This window comes from Puma concolor, chromosome D1 (assembly GCF_028749965.1).
Source record: "Puma concolor isolate L17-30 chromosome D1, mPumCon1.1.hap2, whole genome shotgun sequence".
Lineage (NCBI taxonomy): Eukaryota > Metazoa > Chordata > Mammalia > Carnivora > Felidae > Puma > Puma concolor.
Window position 1 is genome coordinate 22,787,122 of NC_141676.1, and position 14,604 is coordinate 22,801,725.

Genomic DNA, 14,604 nt, shown 5'->3' on the forward strand with positions numbered 1-14,604 from the left:
TATTTTCTATAATTTTATCTTCTATATCACTTATTCATTGTTCTGCTTCTCTCCTTGTGGTCATTACATCTACTTAGTTTTGCTACTCAGTTATAGCAGTTTTTTGTTTTGGCCTGATAAGTTTTGAGGTCTTTTATCTCTGCAGTAAAGGACTCTCTAGTGTCTTCTATGCTTTTCTCAAGCCAAGCCAGATTTCTTATGATTGTCATTTTAAATTCCAGCTCAGGCATATTACTTATATCTGTTTTGATTAGATCCCTGGCTATGAGTTTTCCTTGTTTTGCTTTTGGGATGAATTCCTATCTTGGCATTTTTATCTAGGTCTCTGTCTAGGAAAACCTGTTATACTTCTTGCTACTGAGAGTAATACCTTTACTAAGAAGAGGTTATATACTGACCAGGCCCTGGTGCTTTGGGAAGTGTTTCTGTTCTATGCTTTGTGCATACTGCTGTTGTGTTTTGACTGCTCTTTCCTTCAGGTCAGTTCTCTGCAGAGTTTCTCCTTGCCTGTAGTGAGGAGTGTCTGGACCTTGTCCAATGTGTGGAAAATTTTCTAGGTGTTTTGTTCTGCTTGTTAAAAGAGTTAAGATCCTATTTCCACTAGGGCTGAAGCTCTGTAGCACTCTATGGTCAGTAGACTTGATGCATGTGGGGGATTTATGCTGGTGTTCTGGGAATGGATCTGCTGCCACTCTGATCTCAGGTACACTTGCCCTAGTACAGAAGCACCTGCAGAGTGTGGGGGAGGGGGGCAGTGCTTGTTGTAAGTGGCTCAAGCTTCCACTCTGGGTGCTGTGCTTCTCAATGAAGTCCTTCCATGCTCTGTGCATGAGCGGGGGGGGGGGGGGGGGCGGGAAATGGCACCCACTCTTTCCCTTGTCTCTGGAGAGGGGTGTTTGCACTCACAGCTGTCCAGGCAGCCCTCATAGAAGAGTGAACAATCTCCTCCCAGGACTCCTTCAGATTCCTGCTTTCACCCTGTCTGTGTCTGAGCTGTCTACCGACCCAGTGGCGCACTGCTCCTGTGTTTTATCTCAGGCACACTGGCTGAGTTTCAAAACTCCAAATTTTAGGGACTTGACACAGTGCAGATCCACACTGATCCTCTGGGGTAGGGTCTTGCCACACTGGGGCTGGTGCAGGTTTGTCACAAAAGAGTAGTTGCACAAATTCATGCCATCACTTGTAGTTTAAAATCGAGCACAGAAAAAAGCTGTCATCCAGGTTAGCTGCCTTCAGCAATTGTCTCTGCCCCTATGCTAATGAACGGGCAGCACAATGGTGCCTGCCAGCTCTTTGTCCCCTGAGAGGCAGTGTCATCTCTCAAATTGTGGTTCAAGAAGGGGTACTGTGTCTCTCAGTGTGTCCCAGGGAATCCTCGGACCATGCTGTCTGTTCCTGGGCCTCTGCCCTCCTTATGTACAGGAGCACTGTTACACCTGCCAGGCTCCACACTGGCCAGTACACAAGTTCCTAAAACTTAACTCTTTGAGTTCTGCTGATTGTAAAAATTTACGACAATCATCCCCTCTCTTTTTTCCTGTCTCTACAGCATCAGTGATTCTTTTCTCCCCCAAATCACATCTGCACACCCCCTACCTTCCACCTCCTTTTCTCCTTCTAGTTGTGCAGTTTATTCTCTCAGTCCTCAGATCCATTTCTTGAACATTCAGAATGATTTGATATTTATCTAGCACAGGATCCTGTAGGCACAGGATTTAGACTTGGTTATCCTGCTCACATTCTGACACCATTAACTGGGGACAACTGTAGTTAGTAGGATTACTTCCCCTGAACATATCTTCCTCCTCTGCTTCCCCCACAATGTCCTATATCTAAGGCACCTCTATCTATGAGAGTCACATAGCAAGATCCATGAGGCAATTACTCAGATTCTTCATGGCCTACGAATGATTCTTGCCTTAGTTTGACCTGCATTTGGCACTAGAAGCATCATCATTTTCTCCTAGATGAAATTTTCTTATTAATTGATACAAGTAATCTCCATGGGGATAAAAAATTGTTGGGTTAGCATTATTTGGAATAATCATTTTACTCCAATCTACTAGCTGTCAGTTCTGCAAAAATTATAAGACAAATAAATATTATACAAATAAATACTCTAAGGGGATATTTAGATGGCATACACTTTAATTTCTGATTGGAAGGATTGGAAAGTGGGCAAGGTATTACCTACAGTTGAGTATATGGAAACACACACACACACACACACACACACACACATTTTTTCCCCACACCGAGTTATGTGACAGGCTTTGCAATGGGAATCTGTCATTTGTTGTGGCTGGGTTTCAGAGATTTAATCTCTGTAGTTTAAAAACTAGTGAGAAATGCTGCAGGAATGACCTTTTCAAGGTGATAGTTTGTTAATTGAGAATACTGGCAGTTTTCAATTCTTCATGAATATTTGTTCTCATGCGAGAATAGTTCTGCTGACAATATTCCTATTTGTGAGCGCAAGGGAAATAGACCCTTGACATTGAGAAAGAGTCAGAGCAGTTCTGATTGAGATGCAAAAGTAGGAGGTTCCCTGACTCACTGCATAGCTACCTCATTCTGCCTGTGTAGGGGGAGCAGAGCAGCATATGCAATTCAAAATCACACTTGATGTGTATTGTCTTCTTCAATCTTAGCTATTCTGATGATGTAGAAAATATATTTTCATTACAAATAACTACGTGTCATGGGTATCACTGTCCCTTGCTAAAATACAAAACCTCAGCTAAGAATATGAATATAAGTGGCTTACTCTGTGTGTAATGTATACATGGTTTACTATGTCCAAGACCTGGATTATGGGGTTTTACTCTCTTGCATATTTTTTTATATTTTTTTCTTTGAGGCATCCTGTCTTTAGCCACTTTTTATTTTCCCAATGTCACTTTGGGATCTTCTATTCCTTTTAGTTGCTGACCTGTTTGTTCAAAATGATACATTTTGTCAACAATTTCTGTAGTGGGCTTTAAGTTCTAGAAATCTTTCTCGTTGTTATTGTTGCATTTTATGCAAGTCCTATTGTAATATAAAGCAGGATGGAGTAAATAGTTGTTTTTCCCTTGGCATTCTTTAAAAAAAAATTTTTTTGACCTTTATTTTTGAGAGACAGAGTGTGATGGGGAGGGGCAGAGAGAGAGGGAGACACAGAATCCAAAGCAGGCTCCAGGCTCTGAACTGTCAGCACAGAGCCCGACGCGGGGCTCAAAGTCGGGAACTGGAGTTCATGACCTGAGCTGAAGTCAGATGCTTAACCCACTGAGACACCCAGGCACCCCTCCCTCGGCATTCTTAAGCCACATATATATTCTGTAACTATACAGGAAGTGTGAGCTGGTCTTTGTTCAAGAAACTATACATAGTTGCCTGAAATAAGTCTCACAGAACTTTTTAATTCTGTAACTTAAAAATCCCAATTTCTGAAGACTGGGCTCATTAAGATATACTGACATTCTTTTTCAGAAAGTATACAAAATTATTTTTGAGTTTAGTGCTATTTGAGGTGGGTTATAGCAGCCCTCTAGTTTCTCTACTGCCAGAGAACTTCTTGGCTTGTAGGGGATAATGTAAATTACTTAGCCTTTGGCTATTACTTAGTACTTTCATTCATTCTGTCATTATGGATTTCTTGCCCTGCTCACACCAGAACGTTTCTGCACATTGTTTTATGAAAACACTTTCCAGGGTGTGCCTGGGTGGCTCAGTCAGTTAAGTGACCAACTTTGGCTCACGTTATGTTCTCAAGGTTTGTGAATTGAAGCCCCGTGACCAACTCTGCGCTAACAGTGGGGAGCCTGCTTCGGATTCTTCCTCTCTGTCTCTCTCTGCCCATCCCCCTCTCATGCTTGCTCATTCTCTCTCTCTCTCAAAAATTAAATAAACATTAAAAAATTGAAAAAAAGAAAATACTTTACAGGAAGTTTGCGATTGATGTCATAAGTAAAGAATTGGTTTGATATTGATTAATGCCCAACTATGTTGTTGATGTTTATCATTTTTTAAATGTCCAAAATGGCAAAGCAAAGAGAATTATCAACCTTTTAAGTGTTTTTGCTTGCTACTCCTGCATTAGAATGCCTGATGTAGTACAGGGGTACCAAGAACATCTACACCAATGTATTGTCATAAATGTTGGGGACGAGTCTGGAGCAAAGATGTACCATGCTCTCGTGATACCAGAGCTTGACATATTAGAAATTACCTAATGACATGGAAGTCCACATCATAGAATATGAAAAGCTAGCACAATACTTTTAAGTGTTTTTATTTATTTTTGAGAGGGAGAGAGAGAGAGAGAGAGAGAGTGGAGGGTGGATGGCAGAGAGAGAGGAGGACAGAAGATCCAAAGCAGGCTCAGTGCTGACAGTAGAGAGCCTGATGCCGGACTTGAACTCACAAACCATGCGATCATGACCTGAGCCGCAGTTAGACGGCACCAACTGAGCCACCCAGGCACCTTACAAAAATATTTTTTCAGGGGCGCCTGGGTGGCGCAGTCGGTTAGGCGTCTGACTTCAGCCAGGTCACGATCTCGCGGTCCGTGAGTTCGAGCCCCGCGTCAGGCTCTGGGCTGATGGCTCGGAGCCTGGAGCCTGTTTCCGATTCTGTGTCTCCCTCTCTCTCTGCCCCTCCCCTGTTCATGCTCTGTCTCTCTCTGTCCCAAAAATAAATAAAAATGTTGAAAAAAAAATTTAAAAAAAAATATTTTTTCATTGCAACTTGAAGAATGCACAAAATTGTTAGTGTGACTGACTATATATACTTTGAACATGATAGTAATATAAAGTAAGCTATTTTTGTTTCAGATTCATTGCTTAGTTACACAATTAGCTCTGAACTGTATAAAACTATTGAGAATTATGTTGTCAACAAGTAAGTTTTGCATAAAAGTGTGTTCTGATGGTGCAGCTGCAGTGGTAGGGCCACATTCTGAGTAATTACCCAGATTAAGGGTCTTCCTCCAGAATGTAAATCAACTCAGTGTTTCTTCACGGAGAAAGTTTTATGATGGAAAACAAATAATAAGTCAATTGATCTAACCGCTGTGCTTAATGATGTAGTAAAATTCGTGAATTCTATAAGGACCACTGTGCTAGAGTCTATTCTCTTTAGCATGCAATAATATGGATGTTGATTATTAAGAATTACATTCTTAAGTTTGATGGTTGTTGCGTGGAAATCCTCTGCCAGTCATGTTTAAATTATGTAACAAACTCTTAGGGTTTCTACAAGACAAGAAATGAGTTTGGTTCCAGCTTTTAATATGAATCAACAGTAGACATCTTTATTTTTATGATTTTGTTTTTGTTTTAATAACCTTAAAAATTCACTAAAAGAAAGTCAAGTCATATTGCCCCTTCACCCGGGGACAGATGACATTAAAGGAAAAGCAAAGAAACAGAAGTTAAAGTTGGCAAGAGCAGAGTATCTACAAATTATTATGGAATGCTCCATAATTTAAAGATAATAACCAGTGAAGTAAGTGGTATGTATATCAGAAATCTAGAAATGTAATCACTGAGTATTTCCACATTTGATAGAATTATTTGAATTTTATTTTTCACCAAAAGAGGATTCAGATGTAGAAAATTCATGGATCTGATACTCAGTTTTTTATGAAAATGTTATTTAAATTTAGCTGTATTTCTGTAGCACAAATTGTTGGGATTGGCTACTTATGGGTGACTGAAGTTGAATTTTGAGCACTTTATTTTTGAAGAAATAAAATCAATACCCTGAGATTGCTTTGAAGTGTTGTCTTCTATTCTTATCAATATATCTCTTTTAATCTAGCTTTTCTACAAAGAGTGTTATTAAAACAAATATTAAAAATTTTAAGATGCACATTGTTACCTTTGATTACTGCTTTAAGTACATGTGAACTGCCTTGGAGGAGAGTGGACAGATTGCCATGAAGTTCTTTCCCAACTTTCAGATGCCATACTTGGCTACTTCTTAAATTCTGTCTACATTCTGCCTTCCCATGCCTTCTAATGGCTTTGCACACAGTATTCTCAAACAACATGATATAGACAAAAATAAAACCTTATTGTAAGAGTTTTCCATATAATATCACCATAAATTCCAGAAGATTGGAAGATACAAGTGAAGTCCTGCCATCAGGTCTTTGCTTTACCCAAGTCCTGTACTTCTGCCCTAATTTGAACATGATTAAATAGCCCTGCATGTCATTTCTCACAGGGAAATGAATGTTTCCCTACACATCTAGGTATACTGATACTGGATATCATTCACTATTTTTCACCCATTTCCTGTATCCACCCTTTTTTGAGTTTACAGTAAGTACTTGGGGAGCAAGCGGGACCTATTTCCTAACCTACTGATGTTGGCTTGGCCCCATTATATGCTTTGACTACTGAAATGTAGAGTGGACATGATGTGGGTAGAAGACTGAAATGTGCTTATGTGGTTTGATTAGATATATTTGCTTTTTTGATCTGTCACAAGAAGAATATGGCCCTGGTATCTGCTGGTCCAAGGAGAATGTGGAGACATTTGGAGTAGACCTGAACACAAATCAGAACCTGGAGCTAAATCCAGATAAGCCCAGCTAAGCTACAGCCAACTAATAGACTAGTGTGTTGACAACCACAAATATGTGGATGGCTGTAGATATTTTGGGGTACCTGCACACAGCATTATTGTAGCAATAAGACCTAATATAATAGATTACTAAAATGGAAAAAAAATAATTTTGGGCATTTCTTACAGTAAGAGATTTCCTCTGTCATTTTAGTCTTTTCTTCTAGAGCCTTCTATTTCAGCAGGATAAGATAAAGGAATGATTCCAGCGCTCCCATGTGAGTTTATATATTATTGTAATCCTGTGTATTTAGTTCGGCAGGGACAACAGTGGCTGATCTCCCGTCATCCATTCCCTAGCTTCATAGGGGAGGTGTAAAAGTAGCAATGGTGTTTTTGTAGCAAGGTGTGTTTAGACATTTTAATACTAGTAAGTTGAGTGTCTTGTTGGATGTCACAGGCATTCTGTGAACCTTCCTTTTCTTTATCCTAGCATCTTTTACAAATGTCTTTGCTGCTTAAGGTAGCTAAAGTGGATTCTATTGTTTATAACTAAGAACCCTGACATTGGCAACCAGGAAGTGAGTTCCCCCTCCTGTTCCTTTTCCCTCTCCCCTTCCTTTCATAAACACTGTGTGGGGTGATAATAGCATCTTCTTAAGTCTCATGATGCTCCTTTCTGGGTGCTATAATTTTGTCCCACTTATCAATAGGCTTGCTTCCTTATCACAAAGTAGTATCTGCAATAACATACATTGTGCCTTCTAGATTGCTTTACCATCAGGATTTGACAACAGCACTTTGTGTATATAATATGCCGCTTTATTTTTGTTATACTACTCATATTATGAAACTTGTTTTGGCTAAATTTACATAGGTTTTTTAGTCCTACAAGGCAGTGCTTTTCAAATACCTCATTTGAGGGGTTATTTAAAAATTTTTTTCTAGTCCATTGTGACATTTTGGAAAAACTAATAAGGATGAATTATTTAAAAATTAAAAGCACAGACATTCATAACAGAAGCTCATCTATTTTATTGTTAGATTCAATAGGAATATAATTATATTTCAATAAATATAATTAAAACAAATAGGACCAAAAACATAATTAAAAACTGTACACACTGTTTATTGGAAGTGTGCATATAGGTGAGTAGTCTACAGATTTTCTATTATACTTGCAAATTTTTACATTAAAAATATTAACTAAACAAAAAGTAATGAGTAAAATAGAGATTCTGTAGATCAGGTGCCCATTCACACACTGAATGAACACCACATACGTTGTTATTTAAACTTGACTGTGAAAAATGAGTTTGCTTCTTGCTTATTAATTTATATATTTCCAGGTAGGTCTGGATAACGAGTGAATTTTTTCTTAGGATAACCTATGGCATGAGTTTATTAATCTAATACTATAATTGAATTCATCATTTGGGAAGACTAAATTTCAGTTACCTAGTTTTTGTCTTTTCCACGGGTCTGTAGATATTGTATGGTTTTACTAATCTGAGCTGGGATCAGTTAGTCTTGGTGCAGACTGTGATTTGGTTTCAGGTCTTCCCTACATGCCTTCAAGACTTCTTGGCCTGGCTGCTCCCTGAGGCATACTCTTCTTATAGTGGGTCATAGGAGCAAAACAGAGCAATGTAAATGATATGCAATCTAAGCCTATCCTCAGATAATATGGACATCCCATTGCTCAAAGCAAGTATGGGCAACTTCAATAAAGCATGCAAAAATAGTTCACTTACTCTAGAGAAAGAATTGCAAAGTCACATTTAAGGGTGTAATGCCAGAAGCGACTGAAAACAAGTCTCCAATCTACTACATCTACTTTCATTACTATCCATTTGCTTTAGTGTTCCTGCTGAGACATGATTACTGCTGATGCCAGCACAAATCACAGTGAAAGGGTGATGATTCTTAGTCAGTCATAGTTATAGTGGCAGGACTTCATATTGTCACCTTCCTTCCTCTGATATTTATGGTGATATCTAATGGAAAGTTCCCACATTAGGGTTCTATTTTTATATATTCTATATAATGTGAGGATAATATACAAAAAGCCACTAGAAGCCACATGAGAGTTAGAATATAGGCAGAAATCAAGGTGAGGTCAAAGTGGCATGTGAGAAATAACTTTGGAGAAATGTGACCACTCTTCTCTCAGACCACATTGCTATAACTGGTTTTAGAAAGAATTACCCTGACCTTCTTTATAAATTTCACAGAGAAAGGGATAATATTATATCACATTATATCTTAAAAGAACACATTATTTTTATCAATTTAGAAAAATGCCTAACCACTTCAATACCACTAACATCAAGAGCTATAGTAGAACTACTACATGTTAATTTATAGCACCTGAATCTTTAGTAATAACATAGCAATGTAAATTTCCTGAACTTGATGATTTTGATGGTACTATATGGGAACATGTCTTGGCTTGTGGGAAATATACAGTAATGTATTTGGGTATGGGGTCATCATGTTGGTAACTTACTCTCAATCGATTCAGGGGAAAAAAAATGGTTCCTTGAACAATTCTTGCAACCTTTCCATAAGGTTGATAATTGTGTCAACATTTAAAAACCTGTGCCAGTGATCACAAAAATGTGATATATTTATGAATAAATATAGCAAAAGGCATTAACACTTTTATGTAGAAATGGTAAACATTTATTAAATCTCATTTAAAAACTAAATAAATAGATATACCATGTTCATGGAGAGGACTTTGTAACATTTAAAGATGTCATTTATCCTGAAATTAATTAACTTATTAAATAGATTCTAACATAATTAGTAACAGTTTTTCATAGAACTTGGCAAGGTGATTCAAAACTTCACATAGAAAAGCAGAGGGCTGAGAATAGCATAAATTCTTTATATGAAAAAAAAAATCTGGAGAATTTTCTTATAATATAACAAGGTTTATTATAATGCTTTGAATAGAGATCTCAGAAATAGACTTATGCACATATGGAAACTTGGTTTAAAGCAGATTTGTCACGCAGATCAGTGGGGAAAGGATACATTTTTCAAAATAGTAATATGATAACTGGTTATACAATTAGATTCATTTTTTCTCACTGGGAATTTTTAGTGTGTTTTCAATTCCCTCATTGCTCTGAAAATCATGAGAATGTCCTTTCGTGTGGATTATTTTTATTCATTGTGCAGGAAATGTGGTAAGCATTTTGAACATGAAAACTAATGCAATTCATTCAGTCTATCTAGACAATTTTCTTGAATTAAGTCTTTGGTAATTTCCTACTCTTATTTTTTTTTCTGATTTTCTTCAGCTACTCCTATTATTCAGATATTGGTCCTTTAGTACTGATCATCTAATTTTTTTTATTATTGCCTATTTTTTCTTTTCTTTTACTTACTGGGAGATCTCCACAAAATTTTCTTGCCCTGTACTGAGTTTTAATTTCTCCTATATTTTAAATTTTTGGCGATAATTATGTTCTCTAAATATTCCTTTTCACAGGATGCTGTTCTTTTATATGTGCAATTTTTCCCCTTCTCTCTGCAAAAATTAATGATAACTCCTTTGTTCATATTACACTCTATGCGTTGTTTCTCCTTATTTTAAAATCCTTTTGGAAGTTTGTTTTCCATAGGTCAGGGCAGAAAATTTCCTCTATCGATATTTGGCTGCTACATATAATTAAAAGCAGCTCTCAAAAACTGATTGGAAGCTCTATGAATTAGTGAGATCAGTTCCCTGGTGGATTTTACTGTAGTTAACCTAATCAAGAAACTTCATTTGGGGACCCAAACTGTCAGGAACTGTATATGTATATTTGTGAATGTATATGCTTATACATATTTTCCCTCTGAGAAGAATGTTCCATCTCTGGTTATAGATTATAAGTTTCTCTATCACGGTCCTGGACCCCAATTAGGGGATAATAAAAGTATTTAGCATATATATATATATATATATATATATATATATATATATATATGGTGCTTATTTTTTGTCAAGCACTGGAAAATATATGCTTCACAGATATCCACCATTTAATCTTTACATCAGTCTAATAACTATGATTATACCCATTTTTCAAAAGAAGAAATTGAGGCACAAAGAAGAAAACTAACTTACCTAAGGTCATAGAGCTTGGAAGATGCAAAGCTGAGATTTGAGCTCAAGATACTAGGCTCCTAAATGGGATATATTTGGTTTCTCCTCTAGCCATGCATTCCATCCCCCAACCCTGCTTTCTTTTTAATGAAATTAGCTTCTTCTGTGCCTAGTGTTCCTCCAGTTCAAAGTGTTTATTGTCAACTCTACAGATGATATACCTCAGTGTTTCCCTAATGCAGGAAGAGGTCATTTCCAATATGAGTCAGTTGGGTAAAGATCAAGGTGTCCAAACTCTTAGAAGACTTTCAAAGTATCCTCCTGTTTTTAGCTCCCTCTAACCACATTTACAGAGGTCTGCAGTTCAGCTAGTCCTTGCACATTTCTAGGATAATGCAATGCTAAGCAGGTGGTTCTCTGTCTTCCTCTGTGGTTATTTAAGTTTCAGCTTTCTCTGGTCTTCTAAATTTGTTACCACTATCCATCTGTTTTACATTCCCATATTTTTTTTCTTTTCCACTTTAATTGTCCTTATATGATATTTCTTCTTTAAAAAAAAAACCAAATAACTTTACCTTACACTTGTTTCCATGAGCACTGAATAGGAAACTGGGATGGATATATGTGTTTATTCTCTCATGTTTAATAAGAATCCACTTTTATCTGTTGTACCTGATGCAAATGACTTGCAACTCACCTCATATTTGTAGGTGGTGGATTCCAAACTGAGAATCATATGCTGGATCAAGAAACTTCCCTTTTATCACCTAAAATTTCTTGATCTCAGTTTGTTGAGGAGCACAGCAAATCAGAAGCCTTATCCTAGAGACTGGCTGGAAATATTGAATCCTCCACATTAGTCAGGGCTTTCTATTATGCAAGTCCTATATGTAAGTTGAAGATAGAGGAGATAAGGGTGACTCATCCAGGCTCTACCCAAAAGATCTAGAAGCTTTAGGCAGATAAGCATTAAGGTAGCATGCCTGTTTGCCTATATAAAGTTCCTTCATCTTTAAACTCCTACAACATTAAGGCTACATATTGTAAATATTTGAGAACGAGACAAAAGGCCCAATCAAAGGCTTCCTGCAAGCTCAATTAAATTTGAATCTCTAGGGGTGGAGTCCAAGTAACAGTATTTTTTAAGACTCCTCAAGTGATTGCAATATGCAGACCTGTTTACTGGTCTTATGCATGGTTTGAGCAAAAGTGAATCTGACAAAAAGTCTGTTGAACACATATGGTTATCGGTTTCTCTGTGGCCATCCCTAGATCTTTTGGTATGAGACTAATTCAGTAATAGAGCAAAACTGAAGATAATTGATCCGCAATTTAGTGTTTGGCTCCGTCTTGTTGGTATTCTTTCAGAGCTCACTCCAAGCATTCCTTCTTTTCTGCCAAGTTATTTTTCTAAGACCTCTTTAACTGCTGCTATACACTTATGAAAAATATATACATACATACATATATATATTTTTTTCTTTCTTTCTAGCAAACTTTATAGCAATTGGAGACAACTCTCACAGCAAGGTGACTTGGAAGACTGAATATAAATAACTAGATCCTGAGCTGCATTAATTGGTAGAGATGGAAAGTGGGAAAGTGAATTTCTGTCCTGTTAGATTTTGTTATAAAGCAACCTCTCTCCCCAACAGCCATCTTAATTTAATTACCACTTTATCCATTACTGGCTGAATTTGTGACAATGGCAGCTTTATGTGTCTCTCTTAATAGGAGCTGAGCCGAGCTGCCACTTGAAGTGTCAGGGTCAGAGGAGCAGTGGTTGAAGTGCCTCAGTACATCACTTGAGTCTAAGAGCTTTCCAGTTAATATACTTAGGGGAAGTATGAACCACACCGCTCCCTCCCCTCACCCCTTGCAAAACAGCATCCTGCTGCCCCTTAACTGTGTTGGAAAATACGAAGTCTCATTTAAGGAAACAGTTGGTAGGACATATAAGGAGAGGAAAAGGGCGTGGAGTTTTTAGATTTTGAAGAGGAGAACACATGTTAAGTTTCTTGCAATACTCAAGGCATCAATTCAGTCAAGAAGTGGAAACGGTTATTATGAGAATAGGCACAATGGGAAAGATAATGCCTCCTCCGAAATAAACGGCAGAACCACAGTGCAAGCACATGCCTATTTATGTTCTTTTTAGGTTGGTGGACATGGACTGAGTGAAGGAATATGAAGGCCAAGTGCTCTTCCTCATTTGTATGCCCTGTTACTACAGCAGATTGACATGAGGTTGATCTCTGGCCAGTGGGAATCTGAAAGTAGTTTCAATAGAGAAGATTCAACAGATAAAGACCATGTTGGGTCTTATTTATTGCTCATTTCAATCTCAACTTGTGACCCTAAAATTCTTCCATGGGATAGCTAGAAATCATTATAATAACTTTGTAATGTTTTGTTTTTTATTAAAATGAGAGTTCTTTCTGATTAAAATAAAATTCCTGAAATTAATTGACCATAAATGTAAACACTGTATGAACAAATCAAAGAACCGTAAGAGATTCCCATTGGCCAGCCCAGGATAGAAGTGAGGTGAGCAGTCAGGAGAGTAAGGCAGATGAATAGTGAATGGTGACTCAAGTTCAGGAAGCCAAAAGCAAAGATAATATACTTATGCTTTAAGAAACTTTGCCAACTGCATTCCCAAACCACTTTATTAAATAGCTGATGTCATTATGAAATAATTTTGATTATGACAGAGAAAAAGTGGACAAATTTAAAGTATATGTAAAATACATATGAAAATACATATGTAGTTTGTTTTACTTTAGAATAGTTGGGACGCCTGGGTGGCTCAGTCGGTTGAGCGTCCGACTTCGGCTCAGGTCATGATCTCACCGTTTGTGAGTTCTAGCCCCGCGTCGGGCTCTGTGCTGACAGCTCGGGGCCTGAAGCCTCCTTCTGATTCTGTGTCTCCCTCTCTCTGCCCCTCCCCCGCTCATGCTCTGTCTCTCCCTGTCTCAGAAATAAATAAACATTAAAAAAATAAAAAAAAAGAATATTGTATGAGTCCATTTTCCAAACCCACATGTAAGTATCTTTGGAAACTAATGTGTAAAAAGGAAAGCAGGAAAATTTGCATGATCTAAACCATGAACATAGGCATTTTTATCGGTCAGAATTTTGTGGCTATAATTGACAGCTCAAAAAGTGTTAGGAAAAAAAAAAAGAAAACAAGAAATACGTTGCCTTACATAATTTAAAACTTTATTGTTGATCCATGAGCAATTTGAAATTAAACATTTTGATCAGGATAAGTGGAATATGAGGTATTTAAAAGGTTGAGGAAAAATTAACATTTTGCAGCGCATCAGAAGTGTTAAAAGGATTTTCTTTCTTCCATTGAGGCACAGGAAATTTTACTCTAGAGATACCAATGTATAGTAATTTCTCATGTTTTTGTATATGAAGTTATCCCATTCCCTATGAACCACTACAGCTTAGGACTGGAACTATCAAAATCAAATAATTTCTGAGTCATACTAGGGCCTTGTTTGTTTGTGTGTTTTGGTTTTATTCTCTTTTTCTCTTTTCCTTTCCCCTGAAAAGGAGCTCCTCACCCGTACACACCATTGTGTGTGTGTGTGTGTGTGTGTGTGTGTGTGTGTGTGTGTGTAGTAGGACAAAGGAGAAAGAGAACAGACAAGAATCTGACTCTTTATCAAGAGCACACAACACTGATATGATGTTCTCTGTAGGACCTTGGGTGATTAGGTGACCAGCAAATCATCCAGGTCAAGCAGTAAGCTGGGATAGTCATTCTTTACTACATCTCAGGACAACCAGTTAGCACTTTACCTGACACCTGGCAGTTACCAAAGCAAGGCTAGTTTCCCTTCCTTTTTAGATCACACAATTATCAATCAATCTTAGATTTCTAGATTATCAACTAAGCAAACTTCTTCTGGCCTAGTAACACTTTATTTTAG